The sequence below is a fragment of the Macaca thibetana genome, chromosome 4 (assembly GCF_024542745.1).
Source record: "Macaca thibetana thibetana isolate TM-01 chromosome 4, ASM2454274v1, whole genome shotgun sequence".
Lineage (NCBI taxonomy): Eukaryota > Metazoa > Chordata > Mammalia > Primates > Cercopithecidae > Macaca > Macaca thibetana.
The window spans coordinates 6947292-6966837 of record NC_065581.1 but is presented as its reverse complement, the minus strand read 5'-3'; the positions used below and the strand labels follow the sequence as shown (position 1 = coordinate 6966837).

Below are 19546 nucleotides of genomic sequence, written 5' to 3'. Positions count from 1 at the left end.
AGCTGGAATGCAGTGGCACAATTATAGCTCACTGTAACCTCAAACTCCTGGGCTCATTGCCAGACTCGTTAAGCCTCAGTTCATTGCCTGTAAAATGGGAATAATAATGGTATCTGCCCATAGGATTGTTGTGAGGGCTAAATGAGATAACCCATGCAAAGTGTAGCATGTGATAACTGCTCAACAGATATTAATACTTATTATACCATCCCTGCCTATATTTTATTGGGGGAGGGTAGACAAATAGTAAAAGTTCTTTTTTTATTTTTTATTTTTAAATTTTTTGTAGGGATGAGGTCTCCCTATATTGCTTAGGCTGGTTGTGTACTCCTGAGCTCAAGCAGTCCACCCACCTTGGCCTCCCAAAGTGCTGGGATTACAGGTGTGAGCCACTGCGCTCCACCAGAAAAGGTTCTTTGCCCCATAGCAGCTAAGAATACATTTTCGCTAGGTGTGGTGCTCACGCTTATAATCGTAGCAATTTGGGAGACCAAGGCAGGTGGATTACTTCAGGTCAGGAGTTCGAAATCAGCCTGGCCAACACGGTGAAACCCTGTCTCTACTAAAAATACAAAAAAATTGGCCAGGAATGGTGGTGAGTGCCTGTAATCCCAGATACTTGGGAGGCTGAGGCAGGAGAATGGCTTGAACCTGGGAGGTGGAGGTTGCAGTGAGCAGAGATCGCGCCACTGCACACCAGCCTGGGCAACAGAGCAAGACTCCTTCTAAAACAAAAAGGTACATTTTCTCATTTTTGTATTTTTAAAAATTATTTATTTTTTTTGTTTTTGAGACAGGGTCTCGCTCTGTTGCCTAGGTTGGAGTACAGTGGCACAATCACAGCTCACAGCAGCCTCAACCTCCCAGGCTCAAGTGATCCTCCCATCTCAGCCTCCTGAGTAACTGGGACTACAGGTGTGCACCATCATGCCTGGCTACTTTTTTTTAATTTTTAGTAGAGACGAGGTCTTGCTATGTTGCCCAGGCTGGTCTTGAACTCCTGAACTCAAGCAATCCTCCCACCTTGGCCTCCCAAAGTGCTGGAATTGCAGGCATGAGATGCTGCACCCGGCCTTCATGTTTGCATCTTAAATCAGCAACCTCCAAATGTCTTTTTTTAAATATATAGATATACAATATACATTGTCTTCGAAGCCCTGAAGTACAAAGCTTGCTAGGAGCAGTTCCGACAGTTGAAGATGAAGGTGGTGCTGGTGGTGTGTATGTATGTGTGTGTGTGTGTGTGTGCATGTGTGTATCAGTTACTTGATATTTGCAGAAACTTTCTTGTTCGTCATCTTTTGGTTTTGACGCTGGGTAGAGTCAATCCACTATGATCCACTGATTGGAGACTCTTGTGTACCTACCCACGAGAGAGACAGAGAGAGAGGAAGAGAGACAGATGTATTCTTGTAGATTTTGCTTGACACAGGCAAATCCTTAAGCTGAGGCTGAGGTTGAATATTTGATGCCTGAATCATGGATTGTAAAAGGAGGGAGCATGCTCTCAATTATTTGGATAAGGAGAGAAAAGAGAAAGAAATTATTGTTTTGGCCGGGCGCGGTGGCTCACGCCTGTAATCCCAGCACTTTGGGAGGCCGAGACGGGCGGATCACGAGGTCAGGTGATCGAGACCATCCTATGGTCATCACCATGGCTAACACGGTGAAACCCCGTCTCTACTAAAAAATACAAAAAACTAGCTGGGCGAGGTGGCGGGCGCCTATAGTCCCAGCTACTCGGGAGGCTGAGGCAGGAGAATGGCGTGAACCTGGGGGGCGGAGCTTGCAGTGAGCTGAGATCCGGCCACTGCACTCCAGCCTGGGCGACAGAGTGAGACTCCGTCTCAAAAAAAAAAAAAAAAAAAAAAAAAAAGAAATTATTGTTTTTAGATGGGTGGCAACATTTGAGGAAGGAACCACAGAAATAAGGTGACAACTCTCATATTTTTTGAAGTTTGTTTTTTATGTTGCTTTCTGATTGATTTAATGCCTTCTCACCTCTGCTAATATTAAAAAATTAAAACCAATTAAGAATAATTTTATTTGAGAATTGAACTATATTATAATTCCCTAAGATGATGAAATCATGTGGTTTATTCAAATTAAGCCCAAGAACCTCATGGTAATGTTGTCTGCTAGGCGTTCAATTGTTTGTGTGACTGAAAGAGTCACCGGTGCCCACTCCCTTCGTAGAATACCCTTCTCATACCCTTTCTTGGGCTTCATTATTTTCTGATGCAATTCTTCCAAAGGGAAACTTTCCCAGAGAAAATTCCCTGGTAACTACTTTTTGTTGTTGTTTGGGACTGAGCCTTGCTGTGTTACCCAGGCTGGAGTGCAGTGGCACAGTCTTCACTCACTGCAGCCATCACCTCCTGGGCTCAGGTGATTCTCTCATCTCAGCCTCTCAAGTAACTGGGGCCACAGGCACGCGCCACCACACCCAGCTAATTTTTGTGGAAATAGGGTTTCACTGTGTTGCCCAGGATGGTCTTGAACTCCTGGACTCAAGTGATCCTCCTGCCTCTGCCTCCCAAAGTGCTGGGATTATAGGTGTCAGCCACCATGCCCAGCCCCTTGTAGCTACTTTATTTGGCAGGAAAATTCCAACTTTCTGCATAACCCCAGTAACTTAAACATGTAGCTTAAATTTCCTTTGATTCTCTTATCCCCATGCAGGTAACATCCCCACACAGACAGAAACTCCAGACAAGGTCTGAGTCAGTGGATAGATTCCTTGTGTCATAGACTGGAGAGGAAGGGGTACTTGGATGGCTTTATTTAACTCTAATTCCAAATTTATTTTACTAAAGACATTTAGAGATGGAGAGAGGAGGGTGGGGACGGTAGTTTGTGTTTCTGCTTTGAAAGTGCTGAGATGCTTTTTCCCCTCGTTCCCGTTTGTCATTTGGATGGCTCCTCTGCAATCCAGTGCAGTCTGGTTTCCAGAATGCCTCCTGATGCCCACTGCACGTTGTTTTCTGCCCAGTGAAGGCCCCTAAATGACAGCTAGGGCTGATGTTCTTGAAAATCTGAATGTGCTTGTTAGGTAAAAGTTCTTATTTGGAAAGTTCCATTGAATAACTTTAGCCGCAAGCTCCTAGTTTCTGTCTTCGTTTAATTTTGTGAATTCTGGGTTCTAGATTCCAGAAGTCAGATCTATCTAAATGAAGGCATAATGGAGAATGGTAGATTTTAAGAGAGGAGCAGTGATGGAGTGCCTGGAGGGATGTCCTCACCACCTCACAGAACAGGGGCTCAGTAGCTGTGTGAAGGGACCTGAGGATGAAGATATTCCCAAACTCCTGCAGGTCCGTTTGCATATGACTTGTCGCCTTACTGGAGGGCACCAATTTCCTTTCTTTCCTTTTTTTTTTTCTTTGAGACAGAGTGACGGAGTTTCACTCTCGTTGCCCAGGCTGGAGTGCAATGGTGCCATCTTGGCTCACTGCAACCTCTGCCTCCCAGGTTCAAGCGATTCTCCTGCCTCAGCTTCCCAAGTAGCTGGGATTACAGGTGTGTGCCACCACTTCTGGCTAATTTTAGTATTTTTAGTAAAGATGGAGTTTCACCATGTTGGTCAGGCTGGTCTCAAACTCCTGACCTCAAGTGATCTGCCTTCCTGGGCCTCCCAAAGTGCTGGGATTACAGGTGTGAGATACCACACCTGGCCTTTTTTTTTTTTTTAATTTTAAAATTATTTTATTTATTTATTTATGATAAGGCCTTGTTTTGTTGCCCAGGCTGCAGTGCAGTGGTAAGATCATGGCTCACTGCAGCCTCAACCTCCTGGGCTCCAGCTATCCTCTGCCTCAGCGTCCTGAGGAGCTAGGACTACAGGGACGCACCACCACACCCCACTAAAGGGGCACCAATTTCAACAGTTTACAAAATATACTTTCAGCTTACACCCCTTGAAAGTGTTTTCATGCCTTGATTTTCCTGCCCTGCACTCAGTCATTTTCCCTTTCACTTCCTGCCCCTGTTGCTGCCGGGCTCTTCATTGTTTAGACCCTGCAGCTGAGGAGGACAGGCATGCAAGCCAAGGGGCAGAGGGGAAACTGCTCAGAAAACATTGGTTTGAAGGGCGCAGAATTCAGTGTCAAGTTTCCATCTCTGGCCTGTTGACCAGCTGGACACTGGGCAGGGCCCTGGGATGGGCCCTGGGGGGTCCCTCTCTGATGTCTCGCTCAGAACAGAGGCTCCCACTGGGACTCCTCATTATGTGGTTCTTCCTGCCTGGCGAGACACCATATTCCTTGCACTGGGCCTCCCCAGTGCTGACTACACTTCCCATCGCCTGTTGCCACACTCGCTGTTGCCGTCCTCTTCCTCCCTGGAAGGACTCCCTCCCTCCCAGCCACTGTAGTAGGTCTGTGCCCCCAGAGCCTGTTCCACCCTCCCTGCAGGAAGAGTGTCTGCTTGCTGCAGTGAACCGTGAAGATCCAGGGCCATCCCCAAACAGGACAACTGGAAATAGTGGAGATAATGGAAAGAGGCCCATTGGTTGTCCATTCATTTTCTCATTATGCGTTTACTGACCTCTTCTCTAGGGTGAGTACCCCATGGCTGATGGCGATGGGGAAGAAGAGCTCAGACTAGGAGGGACACTTCGGTCTGTGAGCAAACAATCCAGTACAGGACACTGAGTACCCGGAGACAGATACACATCTATGAGGGGGTGTCTGACAAGAACAGAAAGGCCAAGTTCCCATGAGAAGGGGGATCTGGAGGCCTGAGAAGGGAATTCGTTTGTTGCTTCATGAAGTAAATGTGTATTTTTGAAGATGCTGAGAGATTATTTTACTTTTTTTTGCCTTAAAAACTTTTTTTTCCAGGTTCTCTTTTTTTTATTATTATTATACTTTAAGTTCTAGGGTACATGTGCAAAATGTGCAGGTTTGTTACATAGGTATACACGTGCCTTGTTGGTTTGCTGCACCCATTAACTTGTCATTTACATTAGGTATTTCTCCTAATGCTATCCCTCCCCCTACCATGCACCCCACAACAGGCTCTCATGTGTGATGTTCCCTGCCCTTTGTCCAAGTGTTCTCATTGGTCAATTCCCACCTATGAGTGAGAACATGCAGTGTTTGGTTCTCTGTCCTTGTGATAGTTTGCTCAGAATGATGGTTTCCAGCTTCATTCATGTCCCTACAAAGGAGATGAACTAATCCTTTCTTATGGCTGCATAGTATTCCATGGTATATATGTGCTACATTTTCTTAATCCACTCTATCATTGATGGACATTTGTGTCAGTTCCAAGTCTTTGCTATTGTGAATAGTGCTGTAGTAAACATACGTGTACATGTGTCTTTATAGTAGCATGATTTATAATCCTTTGGGTGTACACCCAGTAATGGGATTGCTGGGTCAAATAGTATTTCCAGTTTTAGATCCTTCAGGAATCACCACACTGTCTTCCACAATGGTTGAACTAGTTTACACTCCCACCAACAGTGTAAAAGCATTCCTAGTTTTCCACATCCTCTCCAGTATCTGTTGTTTCCTGACTGTTTAATGATCGCCATTCTAACTGGTGTGAGATGGTATCTCATTGTGGTTTTGATTTGCATTTCTCTGATGACCAGTGATAATGAGCATTTTTTCATGTGTCTGTTGGCTGCATAAATGTCTTCTTTGAGAAATGTCTGTTCATATCCTTTGCCCACTTTTTGATGGGGTTGTTTGTTTTTTTCTTGCAAATTTGTTTAAGTTATTTGTAGATTCTGGATATTAGCCCTTTGTCAGATGGGTAGATTGCAAAAATTTTCTCCCATTCTGTAGGTTGCCTATTCACTCTGATGGTAGTTTCTTTTGCTGTGCAGAAGCTCTTTAGTTTAATTAGATATCATTTGTCTATTTTGGCTTTTGTTGCCATTGCTTTTGGTGTTTTAGTCATGAAGTCCTTGTCCATGCTTATGTCCTGAATGGTATTGCTTAGGTTTTCTTCTGGGGTTTTTATGGTTTTAGGTCTAACATTTAAGTCTTTAATCCATCTTGAATTAATTTTTGTATAAGGTATAAGGAAGGGATCCAGTTTCAGCTTTCTACATATGGCTAGCTAGTTTTCCCAACACCATTTATTAAATAGGGAATCCTTTCCCCATTTCTTGTTTTTGTCACATTTGTCAAAGATCAGATGGCTGTAGATGTGTGGTGTTAATTCTGAGGCCTCTGTTCTATTCCATTGGTCTATATCTCTGTTTTGGTATCAGTACCATGCTGTTTTGGTTACTGTAGCCTTGTAGTATAGTTTGAAGTCAGGTAGTGTGATGCCTCCAACTTTGAATTCTTTATGCTTAGGATTGTCTTGGCAATGCAGGCTTTTTTTTTTTTTTTTTTTTTTTTTTTTTTTTTGCTTCCATATGAACTTTAAAGTAGTTTTTTCCAATTCTGTGAAGAAAGTCATTGGTAGCCTGATGGAGATGGCATTGAATCTATAAATTACCTTGGGCAGTATGGTCATTTTCACGATACTGATTCTTCCTATCCATGAGCATGGAATATTCTTCCATTTGTTTGTGTCCTCTTTTATTTCATTGAGCAGTGGTTTGTAGTTCTCCTTGAAGAGGTCCTTCACATCCCTTGTCAGTTGGATTCCTAGGTATTTTATTCCCTTTGTAGCAATTATGAATGGGAGTTCACTCATGATTTGGCTCTCTGTTTGTCTGTTATTGGTGTATAAGAATGCTTGTGATTTTTGCAGATTGATTTTGTATCCTGAGACTTTGCTGAAGTTGCTTATCAGCTTAAGGAGATTTGGGGCTGAGACGATGGGGTTTTCTAAATATACAATCATGTCGTCTGCAAACAGGGACAATTTGACTTCCTCTTTTCCTAATTGAATATTCTTTATTTATTTCTCTTCTCTGATTGCCCTGGCCAGAACTTCCAACACTATATTGAATAGGAGTCGTGAGAGAGGGCACGCCTGTCTTGTGCTGCTTTTCAAAGGGAATGCTTCCAGTTTTTGCCCATTCAGTATGATATTGGCTGCGGTTTGTCATAAATAGCTCTTATTATTTTGAGATACGTTTCATCAATACCTAGTTTATTGAGAGTTTTTAGCATGAAGGATTGTTGAATTTTGTCAAAGGCCTTTTCTGCATCTATTGAGATAATCATGTGGCTTTTGTCATTGGTTCTGTTTATGTGATGGATTATGTTTATTGATTTGCGTATGTTGAACCAGTCTTGCATCCCAGGGATGAAGCTGACTTGATCGTGGTGGATAAATTTTTTGATGTGCTGCTGGATTCGGTTTGCCAGTATTTTATTGAGGATTTTTGCATCAATGTTCATCAGGGATATTGGTCTAAAATTCCCTTTTTTTGTTGTGTCTCTGCCAGGCTTTGGTATCAGGATGATGCTGGCCTCATAAAATGAGTTAGGGAAGATTCCCTCTTTTTCTATTGATTGGAATAGTTTCAGAAGGCATGGTACCAGCTCCTCTTTGTACCGCTGGTAGAAATTGACTGTGAATCCATCTGGTCCTGGACTTTTTTTGGTTGGTAGGCTATTAATTATTGCCTCAATTTCAGAGCCTGTTATTGGTCTATTCAGGGATTCAACTTCTTCCTGGTTTAGTCTTGGGAGAGTGTATGTGTCCAGGAATTTATCCACTTCTAGACTTTCTAGTTTATTTGCGTAGAGGTGTTTATAATACTCTCTGATGGTAGTATGTATCTCTTTGGGATCAGTGGTGATATCCCCTTTATCATTTTTTATTGCATCTATTTGATTCTTCTCTCCTTTATTCTTTATTAGTCTTACTAGCAGTCTATCAATTTTGTTGATCTTTTCAAAAAATCAGCTCCTGGATTCATTGATACTTTTTGGAGGGTTTTTTGTGTCTCTATCTCCTTCAGTTCTGCTCTGATCTTAGTTATTTCTTGCCTTCTGCTAGCTTTTGAATGTTTTTGCTCTTGCTTCTCTAGTTCTTTTAATTGTGATGTTAGGGTGTTGATTTTAGATCTGTCCTGCTTTCTGTTGTGAGCATTTAGTGCTATAAATTTCCCTTTACACACTGCTTTAAATGTGTCCCAGAGATTCTGGTACGTTGTGTCTTTGTTCTCATTGGTTTGAAAGAACATCTTTATTTCTGCCTTCATTTTGTTATTTACCCAGTAGTCATTTAGGAGTAGGTTGTTCAGTTTCCATGTAGATGTGCGGTTTTGAGTGAGTTTCTTAATCCTGAGTTCTGATTTGATTGCACTGTGGTCTAAGAGACAGTTTGTTGTGATTCCTGTTCTTTTACATTTGCTGAGAAGTGCTTTACTCCCAACTATGTGGTCAATTTTGGAGTAAGTGCAATGTGGTGATGAGAAGAATGTATATTCTGTTGATTTGGGGTGGAGGGTTCTGTAGATGTCTACTTAGGTCTGCTTGGTGCAGAGCTGAGTTCAGGTCCTGGATATCCTTGTTAACCTTCTGTCTCATTGATCTGTCTAGTATTGACAGTGGGGTATTAAAATCTCTCATTATTATAGTGTGGGAGTCTAAGTCTCTTTGTAGGTCTCTAAGGACTTGCTTTATGAATCTGGGTGCTCCTGTATGGGGTGCATATATATTTAGGCTAGTTAGCTCTACTTGTTGAATTTATCCCTTTACCATTATGTAATGGTCTTCTTTGTCTCTTTTGATCTTTGTTGGTTTAAAGTCTGTTTTAACGGAGACCAGGATTGCAACCCCTGCTTTTTTTGCTTTCCATTTGCTTGGTAGATCTTCCTTCATCCCTTTATTTTGAGCCTATGCGTGTCTCTGCACGTAAGATGATTCTCCTGAATACAGCACACTGATGAGTCTTGACGCCTTATTCAATTTGCCAGTCTGTGTCTTTTAATTTGGGCATTTAGCCCATTTACATTTAAGGTTAATATTGTTATGTGTGAATTTGATCCTGTCATTATGATGTTAGCTGGTTATTTTGCCCATTAGTTGATGTGGTTTCTTCCTAGCATCGATGGTCTTTATAATTTGGCATGTTTTTGCAATGGCTGATACCAGTTGTTCCTTTCCATGTTTAGTGCTTCCTTCAGAAGCTCTTGTAAGGCAGGCTTAGTGATGATAAAATCTCTCAGATTTTGACCCCATTCTGACCCCACTCAGAGGTGGGGTCTACAGAGGCAGTAGGCCTTGCTGAGCTGTGGTGGACTCCACCCAGTTCGAGCTTCCCCGGCTGCTTTGTTTACCTACTCAAGCTGCAGCAATGGCAGATGCCACTCCCCCTGCCAGGCTGCTGCCTCGCAGGTCGATCTCAGACCGCTATGCTAGCAGTGAGCAAGGCTCCGTGGGCATGGGACCCGCCAAGCCAAGTGTGGGGTATAAGCTCCTGGTGTGCTGTTTGCTAAGACCATTAGAAAAGTGCAGTATTTGGGCAGAAGGGTCTTGATTTTCCAGGTACAGTCTGTCATGGCTTCCCTTGGCTAGGAAAGGGAAATCCCCTCACCCCTTGCGCTTCCTGGGTGAGGCGATGCCCCGCTCTGCTTTGACTCGCCCTCTGTGGGCTGCACCCACTGTCCAACCAGTCCCAATGAGATGAACCAGGTACCTCAGTTGGAAATGCAGAAATCGCCATCTTCTGTGTCTATCATGCTGGGAGCTGCAGACCAGAGCTCTTCCTAGTTGGCCATCTTGGAACATCTGTCTATTTTACTTTTTATAATTATGAAAGTAATAGCTACTCATTGCAAAACATTTAGGAAGCATAAAACAGAAATAAATATCACTTGTGATCTCAACCCTTCATTATTCACATTTTGGCATTCTCCTTCTTGATTTTTTTTTTTTTTTTTTTTTTGAGATGGAGCCTCACTCTGTCACCAGGCTGGAGTGCAATGGCGCGGTCTCGGCTCACTGCAACCTCTGCCTCCTGGGTTCAAGCAATTCTCTTGCCTCAGCCTCCCAAGTAGCTGGGATTACAGGCATGTGCCACCACGCCCAGCTAATTTTTGTGTTTTTAGTAGAGATGGGGTTTCACCATGTTGGTCAGGCTGGTCTTGAACTCCTGACCTCATGATCTGCCCACCTCAGCCTCCCAAAGTGCTGGAATTAGAGGCATAAGCCACCATGCCCAGTCTCTCCTTCTTGATTTTATCTTGGCTTCAAGAGGGGTTATTTCAACTGGGCTTTACAAAATGAGTAGGAGTTTGCCAGGCAATTCAAAAGTGGCAAGGCCTTTCGAAAGGACAAAATGACATGCCCAGCCCCAGAGATGTGAAAGTGCATGGGCAAGGTGTGCAAAATCTGATGAGAAGGGACAGGAGAGCCAGAGTCATGAGACAAATACTGATTGAGCCCTTGCTTGGTGCCAGATAGCGTAGCAAGCACTGGAGGCACAATGGTAAGCAAAGCCAGATAAAGTCCCGTCCTTGTGGAGGTTAAGGTCATTTGGGGAAGACAGATATGAATCAGATAAATGATCTGATCTACACACACATAAATGAAGGCTTACTAACTATGGGAGTGGTGAGGGAGCATGGGTAGAGCTTGTGACAGGGTATCTGGCTGGTCTGTGGGCAGACAGGGGGCTTGAGAAAGGAGATTGTCATTTGAATTGAGATTTTGTTTTCTTTTCTTCTTCTTTTTTTTTTTTTTTTTAAGAGACAGGGTCTCACTATGTTGCCCAAGCTGGTCTTGAATACTGGCCTTAAGTGATCCTCCAGCCTCAGCCTCCCAAAGTGTTGGGGATTACAGGCATGAGCCACTGTGCCCAGCTAGAATTGAGACTGGAAGCATGAATCAAGTGGGCCTGGTGAAAGGGGGGTGACTAGAGAGCATTTCAGCAGAGAAGTTGCTGGTAAGGCTCAGTGGTAGAGGGAGAACTGTGGACCCAGAGAGCTGTGGCTGGAGCTCGGGGCAGCGGGGACCAGCTAGGGCCGCATCCCAGGCCAGGATAAATATCTGTTTAGGCTTTATCCTAAGAATGATGGGAATCCAAGGTTAGATGTTAAGCCTCGAGGGCAGGGTGGGCGCAGGGGCTGGTGGCCTGATCAGATCTGAATTTTGAAAAGTCCTCTCTGGCAGCAGAATAGAGGATTTCAGAGGACAAAGGTAGAGGCAGGAAGCTAGCATTTATTTGTTAATACATACATGGGATCCTACTGGATGTATTATTCTGAAACTTGCCATTTTTGTGTTAGTTATTACGTCATCTTGATCTATTTCGTTCAATTTTACAACTCAGTCCAATATTCCATAGTATAGATGTACATAGTCTATGTAAGCATTCACAACGTATTTAACCATTTCTACATTGTTTCCAGTTTTTCATCCTCACCAACTCTCTACTGGCAGGAGCATCCTCTAATATGGGTGGTGGCAGACAAAATTCTGAGATTTAAAAAAAAGGTTTCAGCCGGGCGCAGTGGCACATGCCTGTAATGCCAGCACTTTGGGAGACTGAGGTGGGTGGATCACCTGACGTCAGGAGTTTAATACTAATCTAGCCAACATGGTGAAACCCTGTCTCTTCCACAAATACAAAAATTAGACAGGCGTAGTGACATACACCTGTAATCCCAGCTACTTGGGAGGCTGAGGCAGGAGAATCGCTTGAACTGGGAGGTGGAGTTTGCAGTGAGCTGAGACTGTGCCACTATACTCCAGCCTTGGAGAAAGAGTGATGCTCCGTCTCAAAAAAATAAAATAAAATAAAGAAAAAAATAATAAAATAAAAGAGTCTCACTCTATTGCCCAGGCTGGAGTGCAGTGGTGCAATCTTGGCTCACTGCAGCCTCAACCTCCTGAGATCAGGTGATCCTCCCACCTCAGCCTTCTGAGTAGCTGGGACTATACGTGCACACCACGATGCCTGGCTAATTTTTGTATTGTTTGTAGAGATGGGGTTTTGCTATGTTGCCCAGGCTTGCCTCAAACTCCCAGGCTCAAGCAATCCTCCCGTCCCAGCCTTCCAAAGTGCTAGGATTATAAATGTGAGCAACCATGCCCAGCCAGAATTCTGCGATTGCCCTGAGAGTCCCACCCACCTTGCTGCCCCTTCTCTGTGTCATCCCTTCTCCTTGAGTGTAGGCAGGACACTGAAACAGATGGGATACAACCCTGTGATTGGGTTGATCAACTTGGATTATCCTAGGTGGGTCTGGCCTCATCAGGGGGTCTCTTTAAAGGGGATCCCTGAAGGGAGAGATTGGAAGTGTGAGGGGGCATAAGGAAGGGAGTTATGAGGCCAGGTCATGTGATCCTTCCCAGGACCTCTAGTTGCTGAGAGTAGGCCCTCTCTGACAGCCAGCAGGAAAATGGGGGACCCTATATAACCTTGATAAAATGAATTCTGCCAACAACCTCAGGGAGCTCAGAATAAATCTTTCCCTTGCTGAGCCTTCAGAGGAAAACACACTGGGCTGGCTGGCAGAGTGGTTCACTCCTGCTGCACGCCAGCCTGGGCAACAGAGGGAGACCCTGTCTCTAAAACAAAGAAAAAAAGGGCCTGGTGTGGTGGCTCATGCCTGTCATCCCAGCACTTTGGGAGGCCGAGGTGGGTGAATCACTTGAGGTCAGGAGTTTGGGACAAGACTGGCCAACAGGGTGAAACCCCATCTCTACTAAAAAAAAATACAAAAATTAGCCGGATGTGATAGTGGGTGCCTGTAATCCCAGCTACTCAGGAGGCTGAGGCAGAAGAATTGCTTGAACCCGGGAGGTGGAGGCTGCAGTGAGCCAAGATGACGCCACTGCACTCCAGCCTAGGTGACAGAGTGAGACTCCATCTCAGTAAAAAAAGAAAAAAGAAAAAAAACGCACTGGGCTAGCGGGGCGCAGTGGGGCACACCTGTAATCCCAGCACTTTGGGAGGCTGAGTCAGGAGGATTGCTTGAGCCCAGCAGTTTGAGACAAGCCTAGGCAACAAAGCAAGACCTCATCTCTAAAAAGAAAAAAATTAAAGTAAAAAAATTTAAAAAAGAAAACGCACTGGGCTGACACCTTGACTTAAATCTGTTGAGATCCTGACTGGAGGACTCAACTAAGCTGTGCCTGACTCTTAACCCTGAGAAGCTGTGGACAGTGATTTTGTATTCTTTGAAGCTATTTTGTGGTAATTTGTTATGTAGCAATAGAAAACACCATGGTCATCTGAATACATTTCCCAGTATTTCTACTGGATAGACATAGAGAAGCGGATTTGCTGGAGTTCAAATATATGCACTTATAATTTTTTTTTTTTTTTTTTTTTTTTGAGGCGGAGTCTTCACTCTGTCGCCCAGGCTGGAGTGCAGTGGCGTGATCTCGGCTCACTGCAAGCTCCGCTTCCCGGGTTCGCGCCATTCTCCTGCCTCAGCCTCCCGAGTAGCTGGGACTACAGGCGTCCGCCACCGCGCCCGGCTAATTTTTTTTTTTGTATTTTAGTAGAGACGGGGTTTCACCGTGTTAGCCAGGATGGTCTCGATCTCCTGACCTCGTGATCCGCCCGCCTCGGCCTCCCAAAGTGCAGGGATTACAGGCGTGAGCCACCGCGCCCGGCCTTAAATTTTTAATAAGTATATTCAAATTGTTCCATAAAATGTTGTACCAACTTAAATGCCCGTGAAGACAAAAATAAGTATTTTCCCAAACCCTCACTGGCTGATTATAAGTTTTAAAAGTTTTGTCAATCTGATGGGTAAAAATGATTTTTCATTTTTGTTTAATTTTTTGCTTCCTTCAATATTATTGAATGTGTCTTTGAATATCTGTCATCAATCTATCTATCTGTCTGTCTACACTTGCCCACTCATATCTTTGGCTTTCTTTGGCTTTTTACTCTATTTTTTTTTTTTTTTTTTTTTTGAGACGGAGTTTTGCTCTTGGCGCCCAGGCTGGAGTGCAATGGCGCCATCTCGGCTCACTGCAACCTCCACCTTCCAGGTTCAAGCGATTCTCTCACCCCGGCCTCCCGAGTTGCTGGGATTACAGGCGCTCACCACCACGCCTGGCTAATTTTTGTATTTTTAGTGGAGACAGGATTTCGCCATGTTTGCCAGGCTGGTCTCAAACTCCGGACCTCAGGTGATCCGCCTGCCTCGGCCTCCCAAAGTGCTGGGATTAGAGGCGTGATCCACCGCACCCTACTTGGTAGGCTGAGGCAGGAGAACTGCTTGAAGCCGGGAGGCGGAAGTTGTGGTGAGCCAAGATTGCACCACTACACTCCAGCCTGGGGACAAGAGCGAAACTCCGTTCCATTACAAAAAAAAGATACGTAGAGACAACAGCGTGGGTCAAACAAAACTGGAGTGATGCTTCTGCTGTCTCCTCCCTGCTTTTCTCTCTCCTTCCTTCCTTTCTTTCTTCCATTTTGTTATCCTCCAATTCGTGTACACTGATACTTACCCCTATTAAATGAGTGGAGGAGCCCTGGCTATTTTCTTGTTCCTGGAAACAGTTTATAAGAAGTACCTGTTCTTTGAAGGACTGGAAGTCACCAGTAAAATGCTTCTGCCCTTGATGTTCTTTTTTGTGGGAGAGGGGATATAATTTTGGCTATCTTTTCAGTTTTTTATCTGACCATTAGCCTGGTCTGGTTTTCCTTTTCAAAGTCAATTTTTGACATTTTATTGTCCTAAAAATTACCTTTTTTTTTTTTTTCTTCGAGACGGAGTCTTACTCTGTCGCCCAGGCTGGAGTGCACTGGCACGATCTCGGCTCACTGCAACCTCCGCCTTCTGGGTTCAAGTGATTCTCCTGCCTCAGCCTCCCACGTAACTGGGATTACAGGCAAGCACCACCATGCCCAGCTAAGTTTTTGTATTTTTAGTGGAGACGGGGTTTCACCATGATGGCCAAGCTGGTTTCGAACTCCTGACCTCACGTGATCTGCCCACCTCAGCCTCCCAATGTACTGGGATTACAGGCATGAGCCACCACGTCCGGCCAAAAATTACCTTTTTCATCTAGAGCTACATATGTATTCATGACAATATAAATATTGTTCTCTAATACTTTTTGAATTTTTATTGAATCTTTGGTTATGACTCTTGGGATTCCAAATGCAATTTCCTTTTTTATTTTTTATTTTTTTGAGATAGGGTCTCACTCTGTCATCCAGGCTCACTGCAGCCTAGACCTCCCAGGTTCAAGCAATCCTCCCGTCTCAGCCTCCGAGTAGCTGGGACCACAGATGTGCACCACCAAGCCTGGCTAACTTTTGTATTGTTTGTAGAGATGGTTTTTCGCCTTGTTGCTCAGGATGATCTCGAACTCCTGGCTCGAGATCTGCCGGCCTCAGCCTCCCAAAGTGCTGGGATTATAGGCATTAGCCATCACTCCTGGCTCCAAATGCAATTTCTTTGTAAAATATTATTTTATTTATTTGTTAGTGAATAGGTTATATATATGCATGATACAAAATTAGATAAGCATCCAGGGCATACATATATATGTGTGTGTGTATATGTTTATGTGTGTGTGTATATATACACTTATATATACTTACCCACTCGTGTGTGTGTGTGTGTATATATATATATACACACACACACATATATATATATAGACACTTCTGGCCCCCAGTTGTCAAGTTTCCCTTCCCAGAAGCAACAACTGTAATTTGTTTCTTGTGCAACCTCCACCACCCACCACAATCAATTTTAGAACATTTTCATCATCCCCAAAATAAACTCTATCTTCATTAGTTATCAGTCTGCATTTCCTCTACCCTCTTCAGCCCCAGTCACTAATCTAATTTCTGTTTCTAGATTTGTCTATTCTGAACTTCTGAACATTTCAAATAAAAAGTGTCATAGTAGCTAGGCACGGTGGCTCATGCCTGTAATCCCAGCACACTGGGAGGCTGAGGTAGGGGTATCACTTGAGCCCAGGAGTTTGAGACCAGCCTGGGCAACATTGTGAAACTTCATCTCAAATACAAAAATTAGTCGGGCCTGGTGGCATGTGCCTGTGGTCCCAGCTACTTGGGAGGCTGAGGTGGGCGGATAGCTAGAGCCCCAGGCAGGTTATGGCTGCAGTGAGCTGAGACTGCACCTCTGCACTCCAGCCTGGGTGACAGAGTGACACCCTCTCTCAAAAAAAAAAAAAAAAAGCATCAAAAATATTGGTCTATTGTGATTAACTTCTTTCACTTAGCATAATGTTTGCAAGGTTCATCCTTGTTGTAACATACCAGCACTTTCTTTTCTTTTTTTTTTTTTTTTATTTTTTTTTTTATTTTTTTATTTTTTTTTATTTATTTATTTTTTTTTATGAGATGGAGTCTCACTCTGTTGCCCAGGTTGGAGTGCAGTGGCACAATCTTGGCTCACTGCAACCTCTGCCTCCTAGGTTCAAGCAATTTTCCTGTGTCAGCCTCCCAACGCCCGGCTAATTTTTGTATTTTTAGTAGACACTGGGTTTCACCATGTTGGCCAGGCTGTTCTCAAACTCCTGACCTCAAGTGATCCACCTGCCTTGGCCTCCCAAAGTGCTGAGATTACAGGCATGAGACACTGCACCTGGCCCAGCACTTGATTTTCTACTGCTAAATAATACTCTCTTGTATGGCTAGACCGTATTTGTTTATCCACTCATCAAGTGGTGGGTATTTGGGTTGCTTTTACTTTCTGCCTATTATGAATAATGCTACTGTGAACATTCATGCACAACTTTTTGTACAAATACATGTTTTTATTTTCCTAAGTCTTAAATTGATGGGCCATGTGTTAACTCCATATTTAATGTTTTGAGGAACTACCAAACTTTTTCAAAGCAGCTGCACCATTTTACATTCCTACGATCAATGTAGTGGGGTTCCAATTTCTCCACATTCTCTCCAGCACTTGTTGTTTTCATTTTTTTTTTTTTTCACTACAGCAATCCTACTGGGTGTGAAGTGGATCTCACTGTGGTTTGGATTTGCATTTCCCTATTCACTAATAACGGTGAGCATCTTTTCATGTACTTGGCTATTTGTGTATCTTTTTTGGAGAAATGTATGTTCAAATCCTTAGTTCATTTTTCAACTGAGCTATTTGTCTGTTTATTGTGGCATTTCATTGCTTTCTTGGGAATAATTTCTTTAAAAATACATTAAGCTTCACAGTCATATTATTCACAATTAATTAGACCAACATGGTCCAATTGACATACATTGCTAGCCACGAATGCAAGCTGCATAGGTAATTTTAAATTTTTTGATAGCCACATTATAAAGGCAAGAAGAACAAACAAAATTAATTTTAATAATAATTTTCTTTAAGAATATAATTTATGGCTGAGCATGGTGGTTCATGCCTGTAATCCCAGCACTTTGGGAGGCCAAGTCAGGTGGATCACTTGAGGTCACGAGTTTGAGACCAGCCTGACCAACATGGTGAAACCCCATCTCTACTAGAAATACAAAATTAGCCAGGCATGATGGCACATGTCTGTAATCCCAGCTCCTCAGGAGGCTGAGGCAGGAAAATTGCTTGAACTCAGAAGGCAAAGGTTGCAGTGAGCCAAGATCGCATCATTACACTTCAGCCTGGGCAACCAGAGTGAAACTCCATTTCAAGAAAAAAAAAAAAAAGAAAACAAAATATATCTAAAATTTATTTGACCCATAGTATTCAGATTAGTATCATTTCAACTCAGACTCTATATAAAAATTATTTACGTGGTTTTTTCTTGCATAAAATGTTTTAAGGGTATGTTTAACACTCTCAGCACCTCTCAGTTAAGACTTCATTACATTTCAGGTGCTCAGTAGCCACATGTGGCTAATTGTTTAGCATTTTGAACAGCACATATTTAGATTTTATCAAAAGTCTATTGTTTTACTTGCACTTTTCTTGAATTACATTTTTTTTTTTTTTAAGACAGAGTCTCGCTGTGTTGCCTAGGCTGGAGTACAATGGCATGATCTCGGCTCACTGCAACCTCTGCCTCCTGGGTTCAAGCAATTCTTCTGCATCAGCCTCCCGAGTACCTGGGATTACAGGTGTGTGCCACCATGCCTGGCTAATTTTGTATTTTTAGTAGAGACGGGGTTTCACCATGTTGGTCAAGCTGGTCTTGAACCCCTGATCTCAGGTGATCCACCCGCCTCGGCCTCCCAAAGTGCTGGGATTATAGGCATGAGCCATTGTCTGGCCAATTTTTTTGTTTGTTTGTTTTTGTGATGGAGTCTTGCTCTGTTGCCCAGGCTGGAGTGCAGTGGCAGGATCTCAGCTCACTGCAACCTCTGCCTCCTGGGTTTGAGTGATTCTTCTGCCTCAGCCTCCTGAGTAGCTAGGATTACAGGTGTGCACCACCATGCCCAGCTAATTTTTGTATTTTTAGTAGAGACAGGGTTTCACCATGTTGACCAGGCTTATCTTGAACTCCTGACCTCAGGTGATCCACCTGCATCAGCCTCCCAGAGTGCTGGGATTACAGGTGTGAGCCACTGCACCCAGCCTTCTATAATTTCTTTATTTCTCTCCTGCATCTTCTCTCTCCTGTCCTAGAATCCCGTAAGACAGCTGCTGTAACTCATGGATCTGTCTTCCATGCTTCTTCATGTCTAGCTCGTATTTTAAGTCTCTTTCAGCTTTTGAACTTTATTTTGGGAGAATCAGCCCCATCTCCCATTTAACGATTTCATGCTTCATGGACACCCTTCTGTGGTTCATTCCATCAGCTGAGTTTTCCCTCAGCAATTATTGGAAGTCTTCAATTTCCAGTAAGTCTGATGGCTTCTTTTTCTGAGCAGCCAGTCATTCATGGGCTTGGCATCCTTGTGCATCTGTCTTGGGAAACTAATTACACTTAAGGTTCTCACCCCTTTCCTATAGTACTTATTTCCCCAAGGTCTAATTTCTTCAATGCATCAGTTTAGTGTTTGTTATTCACCTGTTGTTTTTCTCAAATGTGTGGGGATCCCTGGTTATCTTTTTTGTTTGTTTGTTTGTTTGTTTGAGACAGAATCTTGCTCTGTCACCCAGGCTGGAGTAGTAGCATGATCTTTGCTCACTGCAGCCTCTGCCTCCCAGGTTCAAGCGATCCTACTTCAGCCTCCTGAGTAGCTGGGATGACAGGTGCCTGCCACCATGCCCAGCTAATTTTTGTATTTTTAGTAGAAATGGAGTTTCATCATATTGGACAGGCTGGTCTTGAACTCCTGACCTCATGTGATCTACCCGCCTCAGCCTCCCAAAGTGCTGGGATTACAGGCGTGAGCCACCACCCTGTCCCTGTTTATCTTTTGCATGCTCGATGAAGCTCTGGAGACCAGCTGGCATTGGTGGCAGTTGCATATTGTTCAGCCCTGATGAGAATCCCTTAGTTTCTGGCAATGAACCTGGGTACTGACCACGGGAATCAGGACTTGGTGGCTGTATGTGGGGAGAGAAATGCGGACGAGATAAATAGAGTCTGGAGTGGAGATGAAAGGGTTAGAATGTGGGGCACATATAAGGGGATCAGGTTGGACTGGAGAAGAACCAAGGGTAAGTATAGATGTAGAGAGGTTGTAGTAGGAGTAGGCTCGATGAGGTGGAGAGTTGAGAAAATTCAAGCCTAAATGATGTCTTTTTACTGTGGGCAGCACAAAGTAAGATTACAGATTGTGCTTGGGGCTTGAGATA

General features: G+C 43.7%; 1 long non-coding RNA gene across 1 annotated transcript in view; it reads left to right on the top strand.

Moving 5' to 3' along the window:
- The window catches only part of LOC126952262 (uncharacterized), a 37111-nt gene that overhangs the window by 7050 nt on the left and 10515 nt on the right, over positions 1 to 19546 (top strand). Inside the window, exon 2 of the long non-coding RNA XR_007724832.1 lies at positions 16812 to 16879. This is a non-coding gene — a long non-coding RNA (uncharacterized LOC126952262). The remainder of the gene's footprint in view (positions 1 to 16811; positions 16880 to 19546) is intronic.